The sequence below is a fragment of the Notolabrus celidotus genome, chromosome 20, assembly GCF_009762535.1.
Source record: "Notolabrus celidotus isolate fNotCel1 chromosome 20, fNotCel1.pri, whole genome shotgun sequence".
In the NCBI taxonomy this organism is placed as follows: Eukaryota; Metazoa; Chordata; class Actinopteri; order Labriformes; family Labridae; genus Notolabrus; species Notolabrus celidotus.
The window spans coordinates 2,053,140-2,070,423 of NC_048291.1; the positions used below are offsets into that span (position 1 = coordinate 2,053,140).

Below are 17,284 nucleotides of genomic sequence, written 5' to 3' on the forward strand. Positions count from 1 at the left end.
CTAGAACCCTCCACCTCAAACCCTCCGCCTAGAACCCTCCACCTTGAACCCTCCCCCTAGAACCCTCCACCTGAACCCTCCGTCTCGAACCCATCGCCTAGAACCCTCCACCTCAAACCCTCCGCCTCGAACCCTCCACCTTGAACCCTCCACCTGAACCATCTGCCAAGAACCCTCCACCTGAACCCTCTACCTTGAACCCTCCGCCTTGAACCCTCCACCTGAACCCTCCGCCTCCAACCCTCCGCCTCCAACCCTCCGCCTCAAACCCTCCGCCTAGTACCCTCCCCCTAGAACCCTCCGCCTCCAACCCTCCACCTCAAACCCTTCGCCACAAACCCTCCGGCTAGTACCCTTCACCTAGTACCCTTCACCTCAAACCCTCCGTCTCGAACCCTCCATCTCGAACCCATTGCGTAGAACCCTCCACCTCAAACCCTCCACCTCAAACCCTCCGCGTAGAACCCTCCGCCTTGAACCCTCCGCCTAGAACCCTCCGCCTTGAACCCTCCGCCTAGAACCCTCCGCCTAGAACCCTCAACCTGAACCCTCCACCTCAAACCCTCCGCCTAGAACCCTCCGCCTACAACCCTCCGCCTACAACCCTCCGCCTCAAACCCTTCGTCTCCAACCCTCCACCTCCAACCCTCCGCCTCAAACCCTCCGCCTTTGACCCTCCGCCTCAAACCCTCCGCCTGACCCCCCAGCAAAACCACACAGAGCAAATGAAGTCTGCCAAAGTTAGCAGCCATCCATCACCCAGCTCCAGGAGAGGAAACACAATCAGGGACTCAGGGAGGCTACAAACACACCCCGGAGAGCCGAGGCGGGTAGTTCTGGAGGCTTTTCTCTGCAGGGACTACACCAGGACTCTGAGGAGCGGGCATCAATAGTCTCTTACCTTGTGATTTGCCAGCCAAAGTCTCATCCCAGCGTCTCAGAAGAAGCATGATGGTACAGCCTGGGACTCCTCTCTCCCTCTCATAGCCTCAGACTGAGGGAGGCTCAACTGCAGCAACACAAGAGAAGGAAACACAACATGAGTATTGATTGTTTGCACATCGTGTCTCTCCTGAAGGTGTGTTGTTTTTAGGACAAAGGTGGAGGGAGAAGCATGCTCAGAAAATAACAGCAGTAGACACAGATTTATTGTTCATTTAATCACAATTATTAGAAACCAGGCGACACCAGTGGCGTGTTCAGAGGGGTGCCACCCCAAAATCCTAAACTATGATTGGCTGTTTGCCTTGGGACACATCCACTTCCTGAGGGGGCGTGGTCAGAGGGAAAACAGCCTGTTCTGATGAGGAATGAATAAGAGGGTTTTTCAGGCATGCCAAAATCTGATTTCAAAGTGTTTTTTTGAGCATAAACTTTAAAGACATGTTTTGGGGACCTCTTAGACCAATATATGTTGATGAAAAAAGCGTGATATGTCCCCTTTAAACTAAACTGTGGTCTGCAAACATCTAAACCTTCCACTGCATGCTCCGGGCACAGAGGCTACACTCCTGCACTTCATCTCATCTTCCCACCCAGTGTCCAGTCGTCTGAATGAAGGCATCAGAGACCCTTAATTAGATTTTAAAATAACTCTGAGGCCAGTATTCAACCTTTCACATCTGTAAGAGTTTGTTGTCAATCTGCTCCGCACCGACACCGGTCGGGATCTTCCTGATCCCCTCCATCTCCTCCCCACATCTCTCTTTGCTTTGAGCACACAGCAGAACTAATCACCTGGAATAATCCCGCCTGTCAACAATCTAAGATAATTAATAGAAAGATGAGTTTGATTAACTCAGAGATGAGACTGAAACAGCCAGGGGAGTTAACTAGTCCTCCATCATGTTCAGGCGTCACTCTCTGCTCCCAGCTTCGTGGAATAAAAGAAGTTTCAGTCGCCGTGATTAATTGAATAGCTCGTCTCTCGTAGGAACGCCTCTCTCAGCGTGCGCGGCTCTGTCGAAAGCAAAATAGAGATGTTGGTGATGGAGGAGGTGAGATTATAAAAATGAGGCGATGTTGATGAGCATTTATCTCCTCTGACATCATAATCCTTCATTCAGCGCGGCGACAAGGACGAGCGAGCGAGCGAGCGAGCGAGCGAGCTGCGAAGGCCTGAGTGAGTTCTGTTAGGAGGAGACGGCTGCACGACGAGAGGCACAGACGCAGAGATAAATAAAAACAAACAAACAGGGAAACTGGGAATGTGATGCAACTCAAAGAGAGAAATAAAACAGGCTGCACAAAGCGGACGTGGGGCAATCACAGCAGAGGGACTCCGAGCCTGAAGGGGGCGCTATATGTGGGCCTGACAGAGATGAACACAGACCTCGACCACGACACCTCGCCTGTGTTTTCAAGTTTAACTACAGACTGTATAAAATATGGACGTAGTATCCGTGACGTCACCCATCTGTTTCTGAAGAGCTGATGAACTGCAGTTTTTAACACTTCTGCACTGCACTCAGATTTTGAGACCGCAGGTTGCTTGTACGACATGAAGCAACCACAGCTCTCCAAACCTGATGGGGGCGCTATTAGTGACCCTGACAGAGACAAACACAGACCTCCACCCTAAAAGAGGTCAGCATGAGTGCACCACGTCTGTGGCTGTTTTTGAAACAGCCTGCTACATACTATCTATGAATGTAGTAGGGAGTAGGTACTTCCTACTACATACTGCGTTTGAATGGAGTCTGGAGCATGTCTGTTGGATCTGGTCTGCAGGATGCTGAGCCGGGCGTCACTGGATTTCCAGTTTCGTAAACATGGGGCCAAGCTGATAGAGAAACTGCTTCTTTCATCACTTATGATTTAAAAATTTAAAGGGGACATATCACGCTTTTTTCATCAACATATATTGGTCTAAGAGGTCCACAAAACATGTCTTTAAAGTTTATTGCTCAAAAAAACACTTTGAAATCAGATTTTGGTCTGCCTGAAAAGTCCTCTTCTTCATTCCTCCTCAGAACAGTCTGTTTTCCCTTTGACCACGCCCCCTCAGGAAGTGGATGTGCCTCGGCTCTCCAGCACGTTGATCTAATGTTTACATGTTGGCTGAATATACACGGCTGCTCAGAGATCGCGTTACTTCAACCCTCTGAATCTGATCCTGACGGAGAGGCGCCTGTAGCAGGACCTTCCTTAAAGATTGGTCATAGATTTAGTGTTTCTTGTTGTTTTATTTATCAGTATGTAGACGTGTGTCTTGGTACACAGCTACGAACATGTGGCTATGCTAATGTGGCTATGCTAACTAGCGCTAGCACTTATCCATGATAAATAAAAATCATCCACTAGATCTTCAAATCTGCAGACATGGGGAGTCAAACCGACCTCTGCCAGAAAGGCAGCGGGACCTTTTCTGAAGGATTGGTCACAGATTTAGTGTTTCTTGTTGTTTTATTTGTCAGTATGTCGACGTGTGTCTTGGTACACAGCTACAGCTACAGCTACAGCTATGAACATATAGCTATGTGGCTATGCTAATTAGCGCTAGCACTTATCCATGACAAATAAAAATCATCCACTAGATCTTCAAATCTGCAGACGTGGGGAGTAAAACCGACCTTTGTGTTTATTAAGGCAGCCTACAACTAGCATGCCTCCCTCCTAAGCTCCTTGTTAGCACACATGTGTGCAGGTAATGAAAAACGGAGGAGGGGTTGAGTTGTATTTTATACAGTCTATGGGCTGAACAAGCTCCGAGCTCTGACTTCCTGTTACAGACCGGATATTGTTGTTACGTAACAAAAACATGGAAGTCTGAAACGGCTGGTTTCACACACATTTACAGAAAGGTGGAGAAATCAGAACAGGGGCAGAATGGATTTTTTTCATTCTCGGGGGGTTTGTAGACAGGGACACAGATTTCAGGTAGAGAACCATTAAAAAGTCCATTTTGCATGATATGTCACCTTTAAGAAGTGGTTTATATGGATTTTAAAAGTTTTCATAGCACCTTAAAACAGAGTCCCCCCCCCTCAGAGAAGAAGAAGCGTAACGTTAGCACAATGCATTATGGGAAACAGAACATGAGGGAGGGGAGTGCTGGTGGCCTAGCGGTCTAAGCACCCCACATACAGAGGCTATAGTCCTCGTCGCAGGGGTCGCCGGTTCGATTCCCGGCCGGTTGACCATTTCCTGCAGGTCTTCCCCCGCTCTCTACTCCCCACATTTCCTATCAATCTTCAGCTGTCCTATCTAATAAAGGCAAAAAAAAAAGCCAAAAAAATATAACTTTAAAAAAAAAAAAAAAAAAAAAAAAAAAAAAAAAAAGAACATGAGGGAGACTGGTCCGATGCAGACTGTGAAATGTTCCTGAATCAGAACGACATCCAGATTTTGCTCTTGTTCACATACTCCACACTGATTTTGGCTGAATCAGTACGTACTGATAGTTTAGTAGGCGGTTTGAAAAACAGCCTGTGTTTTCAGGTTTGCCTCGTTTCTAAATTCACACATCGCTCCTCTTAGCTCGGAGCTCGCCCGCCACACGCTGCAGCTTCAGAACAGACTGTGAACAAGGTGTTTGAATGGAGGGACTCACAGCAGTTTCAGGTAAAATCCTTGATGGGTCGGGGTCGGGGTGTTGGGGGGTGTCGGGGGGAGCAGCACTTTGAAGGTAATTGTACTCCACAGGAGCAGCTTCACTTCTGTTTTCCCCTTCGCTCCTCCGAAGAGACGTTTGGCGTTGCTTGTTTTTCTGACGTCTGCCAGTCTGTGATTGTGGAGGGAACAAGGAGGACAGAGGGTTAGAGGCGGGTCACAGGCAGCCAGACTCTAATAAAAACCACACGGTGCTCTGGAAAGGAGCGCTATCTCTGGCCTGCTTCTCTCTCTACGACTAAATCAGATTAAACGAGGAGGATTTGGAATCTTTAAAATCTGTGTAAAGCTTTCTGTGTTATCGTTTACAACCAAAATCCATCCACTTTGACAAAAACAATGCGTCTGCCTCCTTAATTGGCTTAAACGCATCTTATATTCTCTTCAGCAAACTGTGTGTGTGTGCATGAGTGCGTGTGTGTGTGTGTTTTGGGATGAAACAGCCTGATTTGAGGAGAATCCAGCCCAATGTGATAAATTATACATTTCCTCCAAATGTACTGTAGTACTAAATAGTCTCTGCTTCAGTGTGAGCTGGATCAGAAGGAGAATAAACAGCTGCTATTAATCCTGATAGCACACCGACTCACACACACGAGGAGTCGGTGAGAGAGTGAGGACGCACGGCGAGAGCGTGGCCCCTTCTTTAGGTGAATGAATGATTAATTGAAATATGTGGATGAATAATAAAAAAGTCTCTGCGGGGTAACAGATTGCACCTTTCATATTTAATCACTCGCACACAAACTCACACACACACACACACTCCCAGCAAACATGTCATCACAGGGCAAACACACACGTCACATGAACACGCGTGGACACATGAGACAGAGTGGGTGAACGTGGAGTAGATTAAAACATCAAAGAAGGCCGGCGCTGCTCTCCTGAAGCGCCCGGGCTGCTGTAGCTTGTTTCCTAGCTTCCTCTAATCCCACAAAGGGACCTAAAATGTTGCTCTTCTCTCCCGCTCTCTCCAGCTGCACGCGCTCATCCTTCCTCATGGACGGCGTCTGCGTCGATACAAGTCGTCCTAATCAGCTCGGATGAATTATTGAGTAGCCTTTTTATATCAGATCATGACCCATATTCCGCTCGCTTGAAGTGAGCGTGCTGCCAATAAAATCAGATGTACTTTTTAAGTCGTCCCACATAGGCTCCCCGCTCGCTCGCAGGATTCACGACTCTAATCTGAGGCGTTCACACGCTTCATTTAAAAACTCAGATCAACATGTGAGACCGGACTTCTGATGGACTCTGTACAGCACTACAGACTACAGACCACCCGCCACAAAGTACAGCCTTAAACATCAACACTTGTATCAGTATCAGGAACTCCACTATCGGTACCAGTATCTGTATCTACCAAAAACTCAGATCCAATTGTCAGTATCTGCCTCCAATATCAATGCAAGCATCAGTATCGGCCTCCAGTATCGATACCTGTATCAGTGTCTATAGAAGTATCTGCCTCAAATATCGACACCAGTATCAGTAGAAGTATCAACATCCAGTATTGTTACCTGTATCAGTATCTGTACATGTACCTGTTCAATATTTTCAATATAGATCCCAGTATCTGTGTCTGCATCCAATATTGGTAGCTGTATCTGTATCTGCCTCCAATACTGATCCCAGTATTTATATCCCCCTCCAATATCAATACCTGTATCGGTATCTGCCTCCAATATCAATAACTGTAGAAGTATCAGCTTCCAGTATCAATACGTGTATCAGGATCTGCCTCCAGTATCAATACATGTATCAGGATCTGCCTCCAGTATCAATGCAAGCATCAGGATCTGCCTCCAGTATCAATACCTGTATCAGTATCTGCCTCCAATACTGATCCCAGTAACTGTATCCCCCTCCAATATCAATAATAGTAGAAGTATCAGCCTCTAGTATCAATACGTGTATCAGGGTCTGCCTCCAGTATAAGTACCTGTATCCGGATCTGCCTAGAATAGTGCCCCAGTATCAGTATCTGCCTCTAGTATCAATACCTGTATCGTTATCTGCCTCCTATACTGATCCTAGTATCTGTATCCCCCTCCAATATCAATGCCTGTAGCAGGATCTGCCTCCAGTATCAATGCAAGCATTAGTATCTGCCTCCAGTATCAATACCTGTATCAGTATCTGCCTCCTATACTGATCCCAGTAACTGTATCCCCCTCCAATATCAATGCAAGCATCAGGATCTGCCTCCAGTATCAATACCTGTATCAGTATCTGCCTCCTATACTGATCCTAGTATCTGTATCCCCCTCCAATATCAATGCAAGCAATCTCCAATATCGGTCCTTCTGATAACAAATCATAATCAATATCTGCATCAGTCTTTGCTAACTACTTAAATATCAGTATCTGTATCAGCTCTAAGAGTAATATCAGTATCATCATCTGATATCAACACCTGTGATGGTATCTGTCTAGAATATTGATCCCAGTTTTGTTAACTGCCTCCATCATTGATCCCAGTATCGGCATCTGCCTCCAGTATTGATAGCTGTATCTGTGTTTGCCTCCAGTATTGATCTTCCTCCAATTAATAGCTCCAAGTAACTCTTCTGCCTGTGATAACAAACCATGATCAATATCAGCATCAGGTTTTGATAACTACACAACTATCAGTATCTGCCTCTAAAGGTGATATCAGTATCTGTATCAAAAGCAATACAAATATTGGTAGTGGTGTCTGAGAATGAGATCAATATCTGCCTTGAATAAAGACACCTTCATCTGTATCTGCCTTCAGTTAATGCAAGTATCTGTTCCTGCCTTTGATAATATTATCGGTATCAGTATCAGTCAACTCTAATCAGATACAGAACGATACTGGTCTGCATCCAGGAACCAAACCACCGTAAGTGTTGCAACTCCAATAACAACACTATTATCATATCGGCCTCTGTAGCAAGACCAGTATCAGCATTACATGCCTCTATCTGTATCCAGTATCGACACAAGTATCAGTATCCACTTCCTGTAATAATGCCACCTTCAGTTTCTGTGCCAGATAACAATGCCAGAATTGAATAAGCCTTGAATCATGATATTAGTATCAGTATCTTCCAATAACAATACCAGCACTACCCTCTGCCTCTGATGACGGTACTAGTATCGGCGTTGGTATCCATCTCTGCCTGTACCTGTGCTGTATCTGCCTCTTATAACACCAGTATCAGTATTTGATACAGAACGATACTGGTCTGCATCCAGGAACCAAACCAGTATGAGTCTTGCAACTCCAATTACAATACTATCATCATATCAGCCTCTGTAGAAAGACCAGTATCAGCATAACCTACCGCTATCTGTATCCAATATCGGGACCAGTCTCAGTATCGGCTTCCTGTAACATACCATCTTCGGTTTCTGTCCCAGATAACAATGCCAGAACTGAATAAGCCTTGAATCATGATATTAGTATCAGTATCAGTATTGGCTTCCAATAACAATACCAGCACTAGCCTCTGCCTCTGATAATGGTACAAGTATCGGTGTTGGTATCTGCCTCTGATAACACCAGTATCAGTTTTCGGTACAGAACGATACTGGACTGCATCCAGGAACCAAACCATAATGAGTCTTGCAACTCCAATAACAATACCAGCATCATATCGGCCTTTGTAGCAAGACCAGTATTGGCATAACCTACCGCTATCTGTATCCAATATCGACACCAGTCTCAGTATCTGCTTCCTTTAACAATACTAGTTTCTGATTCTGTCACAGATAACTTTCCTTGGATCCTATCTGTATCTGTATCGGTATCTCTATCGGCCCAAATAACAATACCAGTCAAAGTATCGGCCTCTGATATTGGTCAGGATTCCAGTCAGTGCTCAGATTTGATAACATAAGAGCTTATTCTAGATAAATGATCATGTGGCGTTACCAAACATCGACACCGTGGACCATCCATCCACGTTTTTAATCTCATATGTATCGGTGAGGTATCGATCGTTAAGTATCAAAAGTCAAAATGTTGCAGGAGCACCTCTAAGTCCAACAAAGATGAATCACTTCATAAAGAGTTCTTGCTGAAGTCATGAGACCCAGACGCAGGAGCCGTACCGCCGTCTCATTAGGAAGCACGCAGGGGGGAACGAGAGACGGAGAGAGCACCAGTAGGAAGAGGGGGGAAGGATTATGAGTCTCCTCAGCCCCTGCTGTCTCCTCTCCTGGCCTGTTTATCAATGACGCCTGCAAACACGGCGCCTCTGAAATCTCTTAAGCTCCGTTTGGAGACTTTTGGCAGACTTCTTCTTCACCTAAGCTGCTGGCACCAAACCGCTCTCTGACACCGAAGAGTGACAGGTGGCTTGAAATACGCGGCCGTGCCCCTCTGGTCACCAAATACAACTGATTGATTAGCTCGGTGAGATTCATTGGCATTATTTACAGGAACATAACTCAGGAACAAAGAGAGAACACTTTAATTATCAGACGGGGGAACACAGCAGGAGGCTTTAAATACGACGTCTCTTTGGCAGGAGCGATCGTTCGTGATCCAAAGTGTGTGTCGCTGCTCTCCAAGGTGACTCTGAATCAAATCTCCAGAATTTAACAAAAGCAGCATTACTTCTATGTTTGCATGAAAGTGCTGCTCAGCCGTGTGATCTCAAATTATTAATTTCACCAGCTGATCCGGAGACCACAACGATATCCTCAATCCTCCACCTCCTTCACCTCAAGCTCCTGAACACCAGTAACACATCAGTGAAGAGTGTGTCCCCCCTCTCTGTAGAAAGTGACGTCTGCTATCTGTGTGATGATTACAGTAAAAGGACGGCGGCGTGTCAGAGGCGTCTATTCGTCCATTTTGCGGCGTGTCAGCTGTGACAGCTCCGACTTGACGACCTGAGCCGGGCTCAGCCAGGAGCTCGGTGGGGTGGGGGGTCACATGTGTGCCAAAGAGCACCGAGCAGAACGGGGTAATGGTCTCGGGTGATGAGAGCGGGTCCCAGGTGTGTTTCGCAGGTATGTAGCTGTAACCTTGACTCTGCACTGCACACACACGTGGAGTGAACACACACACACACGAACGAACACACACACACGAGTCAGCTGAATGATGGGAGAGTTAATCAGAGAAAAGGGGTCAATTGCTTCTGCAGCTGTGATGGATGGATGGATGGATGAGAGGTCTGAAGGCATGTGGGTGAAAGTGCAGTTTGACACACAAACACACACACACACACACACACACACACACACACACACACAGAGACAGAGAGAGAGAGAGAGGGAGAGTGAGAGAGATCCTGAAACCCTGCGACGTCCAGCAGGTTGTGTTTTCTTTGTAATAGCAGCACATCAAAATTATTGCACTGAAAAAGAGCACTGTGTGTGTGTCGGTGTGTGTGTGTGTGTGTGTCGCTTTGTGGAGATTACTTTATTGATCTAACTATAAAGTCCTCACACACACTCTCACACACTCCTGGGCTTTAAATAAGAGAGTAAAGCGGCACTAGGCGGTGATATGATGAGCAGAAGTGGCCTCTCCTTCAGGTGGAGAGCGCCTGATACCTTCTCTATCATCAGACAGCGTCACACCCGAGCGTGTGACCTTAAATCACACCAATCCAAAACAGATTAAAAGCGGTTACACAGACAGGAGAGACGTGCACGAGAAAACACACACACACACACACACACACACATGCAGAAACAGCAGCTGCAGAAAGACATGTTTCTACATCGTCCATGCAAGAGCAAAAAGCATGTGTGGATTAAAGCCGTACTCACCTATTCAAACCTTAACACTTAAAAATATTGATTTAACGGGGTTTTTGGAGGCTGGAGAAATTGTAAGAATCTCGGCTAATACGTCAACTAACAGACAAAGAAGTTGCTTGAGTCTTTAATCCGCGTTAGTGAAATCCCATTAAGATTCAATAGTTGGAAAAAAGGAAATATTGAAACCAGCTTCAGTCCGTTAGAAAAAGACGTCGTAGAGAGAAGTCCGGCTTTGGGACAGTTTTTAAATGACTGATTATCTTTTTTTCATTAGGGGTCGAATCCAGGATTTAAAGGGTAATTCCACAGGAAAACAGCTAAATCCAGTTTATCAGGGCGGCAGTTGGTCAAAAGTCCCACTTCCCATTATCTTCACGCTCTGAAGAGGAGAGGCATTAAATCTCCTTCAGGAAAAAGGTGGAAATATAAACAAAGGAGATGGACAAAGAAATGAGTTGTGTGGGTTTGCTTCACTTTGCTATGCATCTGTCTACTGCTGTCACACACACACACACACACACCTACACACACACACACCAAATTATTCAGGTTCTTTGCAGTCAGCTAAATTCTTTCGGTGCCTCTTTAGGCGCTATATTCCTGAAATGCAAAGGATTATTCGTGAATAATCTGCACCCTTTGTGTTTCAGTAAGTGGAGTGGAGTAGTGGAGGTGAAGAGTCGTACGTCACCCCCCAAAAATTAAGAGAGCGACACCTTCTCTGATGCGAGAGAGTGAGAGTGAGAGAGAGTCGGTGACGTGTGAAACGGTGGGACAAGTGAAAACAAAATGGAACGAGAAATGAATCAATGAGTGGATCAATTCAGAGGAGGATGGAGAGGCAGACAGAGAGAGAGAGAGACAGACAGAGAGAGAGAGAGAACACAAAGATGGAGGTGATTACACAGAGTCGAGCTGGAAGCAAAAGTTGGTGAAAAAAGTGATGGTGGAGGAAAAAAAGGGAGAAAATCCTCGGCCAGGTTTGTTCTAGTCCATTCTCTTTGAGTGCTTGTGTCTGTCTGTGAGAGTGAGAGGGAGGAAGAGAGGGGACAGGGAAGAGAGAGAGAGAGAGAGAGAGAGAGAGGGGGGAAGAAGGCGGCGGGAGGAGTGTATAAACACAGATGACACCCAGACAGAATGGACAAGAGGCCGGGCCTGGAAATCCGCTTTTCAACAACTGAGCACTGTTGCTCATGAATTAGGCCTTCGCTCAGTTTGACCTTCACCTGATAAACACCGAAGAAGAGGAGGAGGAGGAGGAGGAGGAGGAGGAGACCTGATCGTCCCCGACTCCACTGAATCAGAATTTATTACACGGGGTGATGTTGGGTGCGAGCGGCGGACAGAAGAAGGGGACAAACGTGTGAGAGAGGAGGCACTTTTAATGGAAGAACAGTGGAGACGTGGAGATGTGGAGACGTGGAGACGTGGCTCCTTTGTGCGGCGTGCTTGATGAGTCACTGTGGCTGAAGAGACGCAAACAAAGTGAGAGAACACAGATTAGAGTATGCAGGAGGGGAGGATGACACGGCATGAGGAGAGAATCAGCTGAGTGCAGGATGGGAGGGGGATTCACCGTGTACCAGAGTACCAGAGCCAGATTACAGGCCAGTGCGTGTGTGTGTGTGTGTGTGCGTGTGTATGTGTGTGTGTGTGTTTAATGCATGTGCACCCCACACCAAACACCTTGCATACACAGAAAAGGAACAAAGACTTTGAGACAGACACTAAACACTAAGTAGACCTACCTATGGTTAGATTTAAGAATCGGCCAAAAAAGATGCATAGGATGGTGGGAGGAAAAAAGAGAGGGAGGGAATAGGAAATAGGAAAAAGGTACAAAAGTGAAAAAGGCATAAATAGAAAAGACAAGCAAGCCAGTTAAAACGTCTCGACTAGAGGTTTGTAAAGTAAGGAACTTAAAACACAGGTGGAGTCAAAAAAGTAGCCAAAGTTAAGGGTGGACGGTGAGCGGAGTGGAGGGGGGAGGAGGAGGAGGCAGGGGGAGGAGGAGGAGGAGGAGGCGGTGAAGGGAGGGAGGGAGGAGGGAGCGTGGGCTGCACAGGGATGGAGAAGGCTGTGGAAGTGGAAGCGATGGAGAAGAGGGAAAGGGAGAATGAATGAAGGGGAGAAAAAAAAGAGAATAAAAGGGGGTCCAAAAAAAAATCCCCCTCCCCTTTCTCTTTCTCTTTTTCTCTGTCTCTCTGCCTCTCTCCCCCCTCCTTGTCTGGCTCATAAATAGAAGAAATTGTTGACCAGGTAAATGGCGAAATAGATGAGAAGACAGAGGACCGAGAGAGCAAGCAAATGAAAAGGTAAAGCACCTCCCAGCAGCGCGATGAGGAAAAAAAAGAACAAAAAACGAAAGATAAAAGCAAATACTCCAGTGGCCTCCGTCGTCTCCAGTCTGAGAGTGGAAGGGGGGATTGGCTGCTGCCAGTTGTTCCCCTTCCCCGGCTGCCTTCTGCTTTCTTCTGTCTCTCCTCCCAAAAAACACTTCCCATCCAGATGAGAAAAAAGCAGGCTCAGACGTCCTCTCCTCTCCCTGTCTCTGTCTCTCAACTCTGCTCGGAGACCTCCTGCCACTCACACAGGTTGGACATTGTTGCAGCGGCAACACAAAGTATCACCAGCGTTGCCCGGTGGGAGGAAAAAGAAAAGGCATTGGGCGCCGCTGCTAGTCAAGCACTGGCTGCCTCATGAGCAGGGATACTGAGCTCCGTCTCCCCTCTCCCGCCCATCCCTGCGAAAAGATGGGAGGAAGGGAGGTGGGCCCACACGCTGCATTAGTATTCATTGAAAGAGTGTGAGAGAGAGAGAGGGAGAGAGAGAGGGGGAGAGAGAGGAGGGGGGCCTTCCAACAAATATCGAGGAACCGGTGTGTGAGACTGATAAGAGACTGGCTCCCCCTAGAGTCCATTATGGATCCTCAGCCTCAGAGACACTGGGAGCACTGGGACTGAGGAGCTGGAGGAGCGCTCTGATGACACGTGACCTCCGCTGTGAGGCTGACAGGTCAACTCAAATATAACAGCTTCACAGAGGGATGCTCAAACATCAGGATGCTCCTTTAATCCAACAATAACTCATGAAGTGGAGCTGCTCAGAGCAAGAATCAGGGCTGATACTGATTCTGATTTAAAGCAGAATTTAATCAGATCATAAATCCTGATTCATTTTTTATTTAGAGCTGTTGCTCATCTATTCTTGTCATCACTAATTCCAGATAAATCTGAATTTTAAAGACTTTATTAAACATTATTAGAGTCATTTATTGCAGGGATTCATTCAGGCAGAACAAACTTCAAATTAAGCATCTTTAAGATTAAAAATAAACATTTTTATATATAAATAAATCCTTCAGAAGTCTCTTTAGCAGCTTTATAATCACAAACTCAGATAGGAGACATATTTAGTCCTCACACAGAGAAACAATAATCTGCTTTTTAAAACATAAACATGGTTAGAAATCAAATCAAAGCAGAAATTATTGTTAAAAATAAGAAATTAAATACATTATATAATAATAAATAAATACTGTACTGTTCCAAATATGTTTGGAAAAAATACATGTATTTTTTAATATTTTTTAAGTTCTATTTTTGGGCCTTTTACACCTTTATTCAGAGAGGAGAGGGGCCGCAAGCTGGAATCAAACCCGGACCACTATATGGAACGCTCTGTGAAATACTTGATTCTGATTGGTCGATGGTTATTAATTATAAATAGCGAAGGCACGAGGACAACCTGCTCACATATTTTTATTAATTTATTTATTTTAAATATCTACTCTTTTAATTTATTTTAACTATTTGTTTTTATTGATTGTGTTTCTAAGCTTGAACAGCACTTTGGTCAACTGCGGTTGTTTTAAAATGTGCTTTATAAATAGAGTTTGACTTGACATTTAAACGTCTCACACATCAAACCAATCCAGGTAAAGATGTGACGCCACATTTAAAATCATTTCAACTCTGCCTGTTTCCAACAGCCTCAGTAAGAAACAGGGAGAGTCATTTTAATGTTTCTCAAAGTTATTTAGAGAACAAAAACTTAAAGCTGGGGTTGGTAGTCTCAGAAAACTAGCATGAATTTGAACGTAGCATTTCCTCATGACTCCATCTAACCCCTCCCCTGCCTCCCATCAGAGCTCCTCCAAAACGACGCCCCCCCTCACATGCAGGAGCGCCGCTGATTCACGACCATATGATGGTGACTGATTCAAAAGCGGTCCTTGTGAAAGTTAAAAACACAAACAAACATGGCTGCTGTTAGCACTCACAACTCACAGCGAGCGGGAGAGAGGAGAGACAAGAGGAGAAGTTCTTCATTCATTCAAACATTGATTGTTGTTTTGTTGGTTGGCGTGGTAACGGCCAACAGTGACCGGTTATTAAAGCTTGTCATCCCTACAGCGTTCAGACGGACGCTACAGTACATCTACATTTCTGTAGGACTTACTGAATGTCATTAATTCTTCTGCTTGTCAGAGCCCCCGTGGTGAGAGCTTTTTAGACTCTGATCCGGACTACAGTCCTGAGCAAAGCCCCTCATGGGGTCAGAGGGGACAGGCCCGAGGTGGAGCGAGAGGGGCAGTCAGTAGAGTCAGGGGAAGCAGAGGCAGGAGACGGGGAGTGAACGCCGGGGACATGTACGCTCTGCAGGAGGCGGGCAGAGCGGCAGGACGGGATCTGATTGGTTCCATAAATTGGACCCTAATGACGGTGATTGGTTGGTGTTTTCCCAGGTTTACTCCGGCTGTAGATAGCAGCTTTTTTTACCTCTTTTTTAAGAACACATTAAGTATTGATTACCATCAGGACATAAAGATCATTTTAACCAGGAGAACAAAAAGTGGATCAAAAATCTGAACACCAACCCCAGCTTTAAGATGTGTGTTTACAGTCTGAGCAGTCACCAGCAGAGAAAGGAAGAGGAGAGCTGAGTGGTAGAGGCGTCTAACAAATTGAAGGAAACGCGGTCTGAGTTTGAGAAACAGGACGGACTGAGGGAGAAGGAAACACAAATACACCTGCTGCTGTTTCCTCTGCATCTGTTGAGAACGCCAACGTGAAAACGTTGATGTTTGGATTTCACTGTGAATGAAAAATATCCAGTTTGATGTTGAATCGACCGGCTGGTACACAGGCAGAATATCCATCCATCCATCCATCTTCTTCCGCTTATCCGGGTCCGGGTCGCGGGGGCAGCAGCCCCAGCAGGGAAGCCCAGACACTCCTCTCCCCGGCCACTTCCACCAGCTCTTCTGGGAGGATACCGAGGCGCTCCCAGGCCAGCTGAGAGACATAGTCTCGCCAGCGTGTCCTGGGTCTTCCCCGTGGCCTCCTCCCAGTCGGACATGCCCGAAACACCTCCCCAGGGAGACGCCCGGGAGGCATCCTAACCAGATGCCCGAACCACCTCATCTGGCTCCTCTCGATCCGGAGGAGCAGCGGCTCTACTTTGAGCCTCTCCCGGATGTCCGAGCTCCTGACCCTATCTCTAAGGCCGAGCCCAGACACCCTGCGGAGAAAGCTCATTTCAGCCGCTTGTATTCGCGATCTCGTTCTTTCGGTCACTACCCACAGCTCGTGACCATAGGTGAGGGTCGGAACGTAGATTGACCGGTAAATTGAGAGCTTTGCCTTCTGGCTCAGCTCTCTCTTCACCACGACAGACCGGTACAGCGCCCGCATCACTGCAGACGCCGCCCCGATCCGTCTGTCAATCTCCCGCTCCCTCTTCCCCTCATTCGTGAACAAGACCCCGAGATACTTGAACTCCTCCGCCTGGGGCAAAGACTCCCCTCCGACCCGGAGAGGGCAGGCCACCCTTTTCCGACTGAGCACCATGGCCTCAGACTTGGAGGTGCTGATCCCCATCCCCGCTGCTTCACACTCAGCTGCAAACCGTCCCAGCGCGAGCTGGAGGTCACCGCTCGATGGAGCCAATAGGACCACATCATCTGCAAAGAGCAGAGACGGAATCCCAAGGCCACCGAACCGGAAACCCCCCGCCACTTGGCTGCGCCTAGAAATTCTGTCCATAAAAGTTATGAACAGAACCGGTGACAAAGGGCAGCCCTGGCGGAGTCCAACCCCCACCAGGAACGAATTCGACTGGCAGAATATTCTGTTGCTAATGGAAGTGCGAACAAGCATTGAATCTGAGGCTCTATTTCTTTTAAGCAGTATGAATAAATCATCTTTACATCAAAACTTAGTGTCAATGTGTCCAAGTATTGAGTAAGTAGCAGGATAAGAAGAGGAGTGATGTATAATGATCAGGTGTTTATGCAAAATAGAGAAGGTTCCAATGTGTCCGAAATGATGAACCTTCCTCTGACGCTCTCAGACCGTCACCAACAAGCTGAGAGAGGTAACGGCTTCGTTTGAACCGTCTCTGTGTGTTGTTTTTTAAAGTTATATTCTTGGTCTTGTTGCCTTTATTAAATAGGACAGCTGAAGAGAGACAGGAAATAAAGAGTGGGGGAAGACATGCAGTGAATGGACGACCGGCCGGGAGCTGAGCCGGCGACCTCAGCAACAAGGACTGTAGCCTCTATACATGGGGGGGCGCTTAGACCGCTAGGCCACCAGCGCCCCAAAACTGTCTCTGTGTGTAGTGAACTCGTCGTTTGCTTTAGCATGACTCTTCAGAAAGTGAGCTGTGTCAGCTTTCTCTGTGTCACCACATCTGGAGACATGAACTTCAGAGATACAGAACGAAGCTGCAGATGTTTTAATTCATCCAGACTGCTTAGCCTTCGTCGTTAGCTTCCTCCATGCTATGCTGGCTCCGCCCTCCAAAATGTCACATGACCAAAGGCGTGCATGGCGGTGCTGCAAACACAGATTAGCACAGAACGGCTCTTTGTCACCTTCATCGAGCTATGTGGGTCAGTATCAGACTGGTGTCAGGATCG

General features: G+C 46.7%; 1 long non-coding RNA gene across 1 annotated transcript in view; it reads right to left on the bottom strand.

Annotated features, from left to right (window-relative positions):
• Positions 1-898: 898 nt before the first annotated feature.
• LOC117832907 overlaps positions 899-17,284 on the bottom strand; it is a 22,004-nt gene continuing 5,618 nt past the window's right edge. Inside the window, exons 3-4 of the long non-coding RNA XR_004635282.1 lie at positions 4,553-4,723; positions 899-1,009 (exon numbers count right to left, since the gene is read on the bottom strand). This is a non-coding gene — a long non-coding RNA (uncharacterized LOC117832907). The remainder of the gene's footprint in view (positions 1,010-4,552; positions 4,724-17,284) is intronic.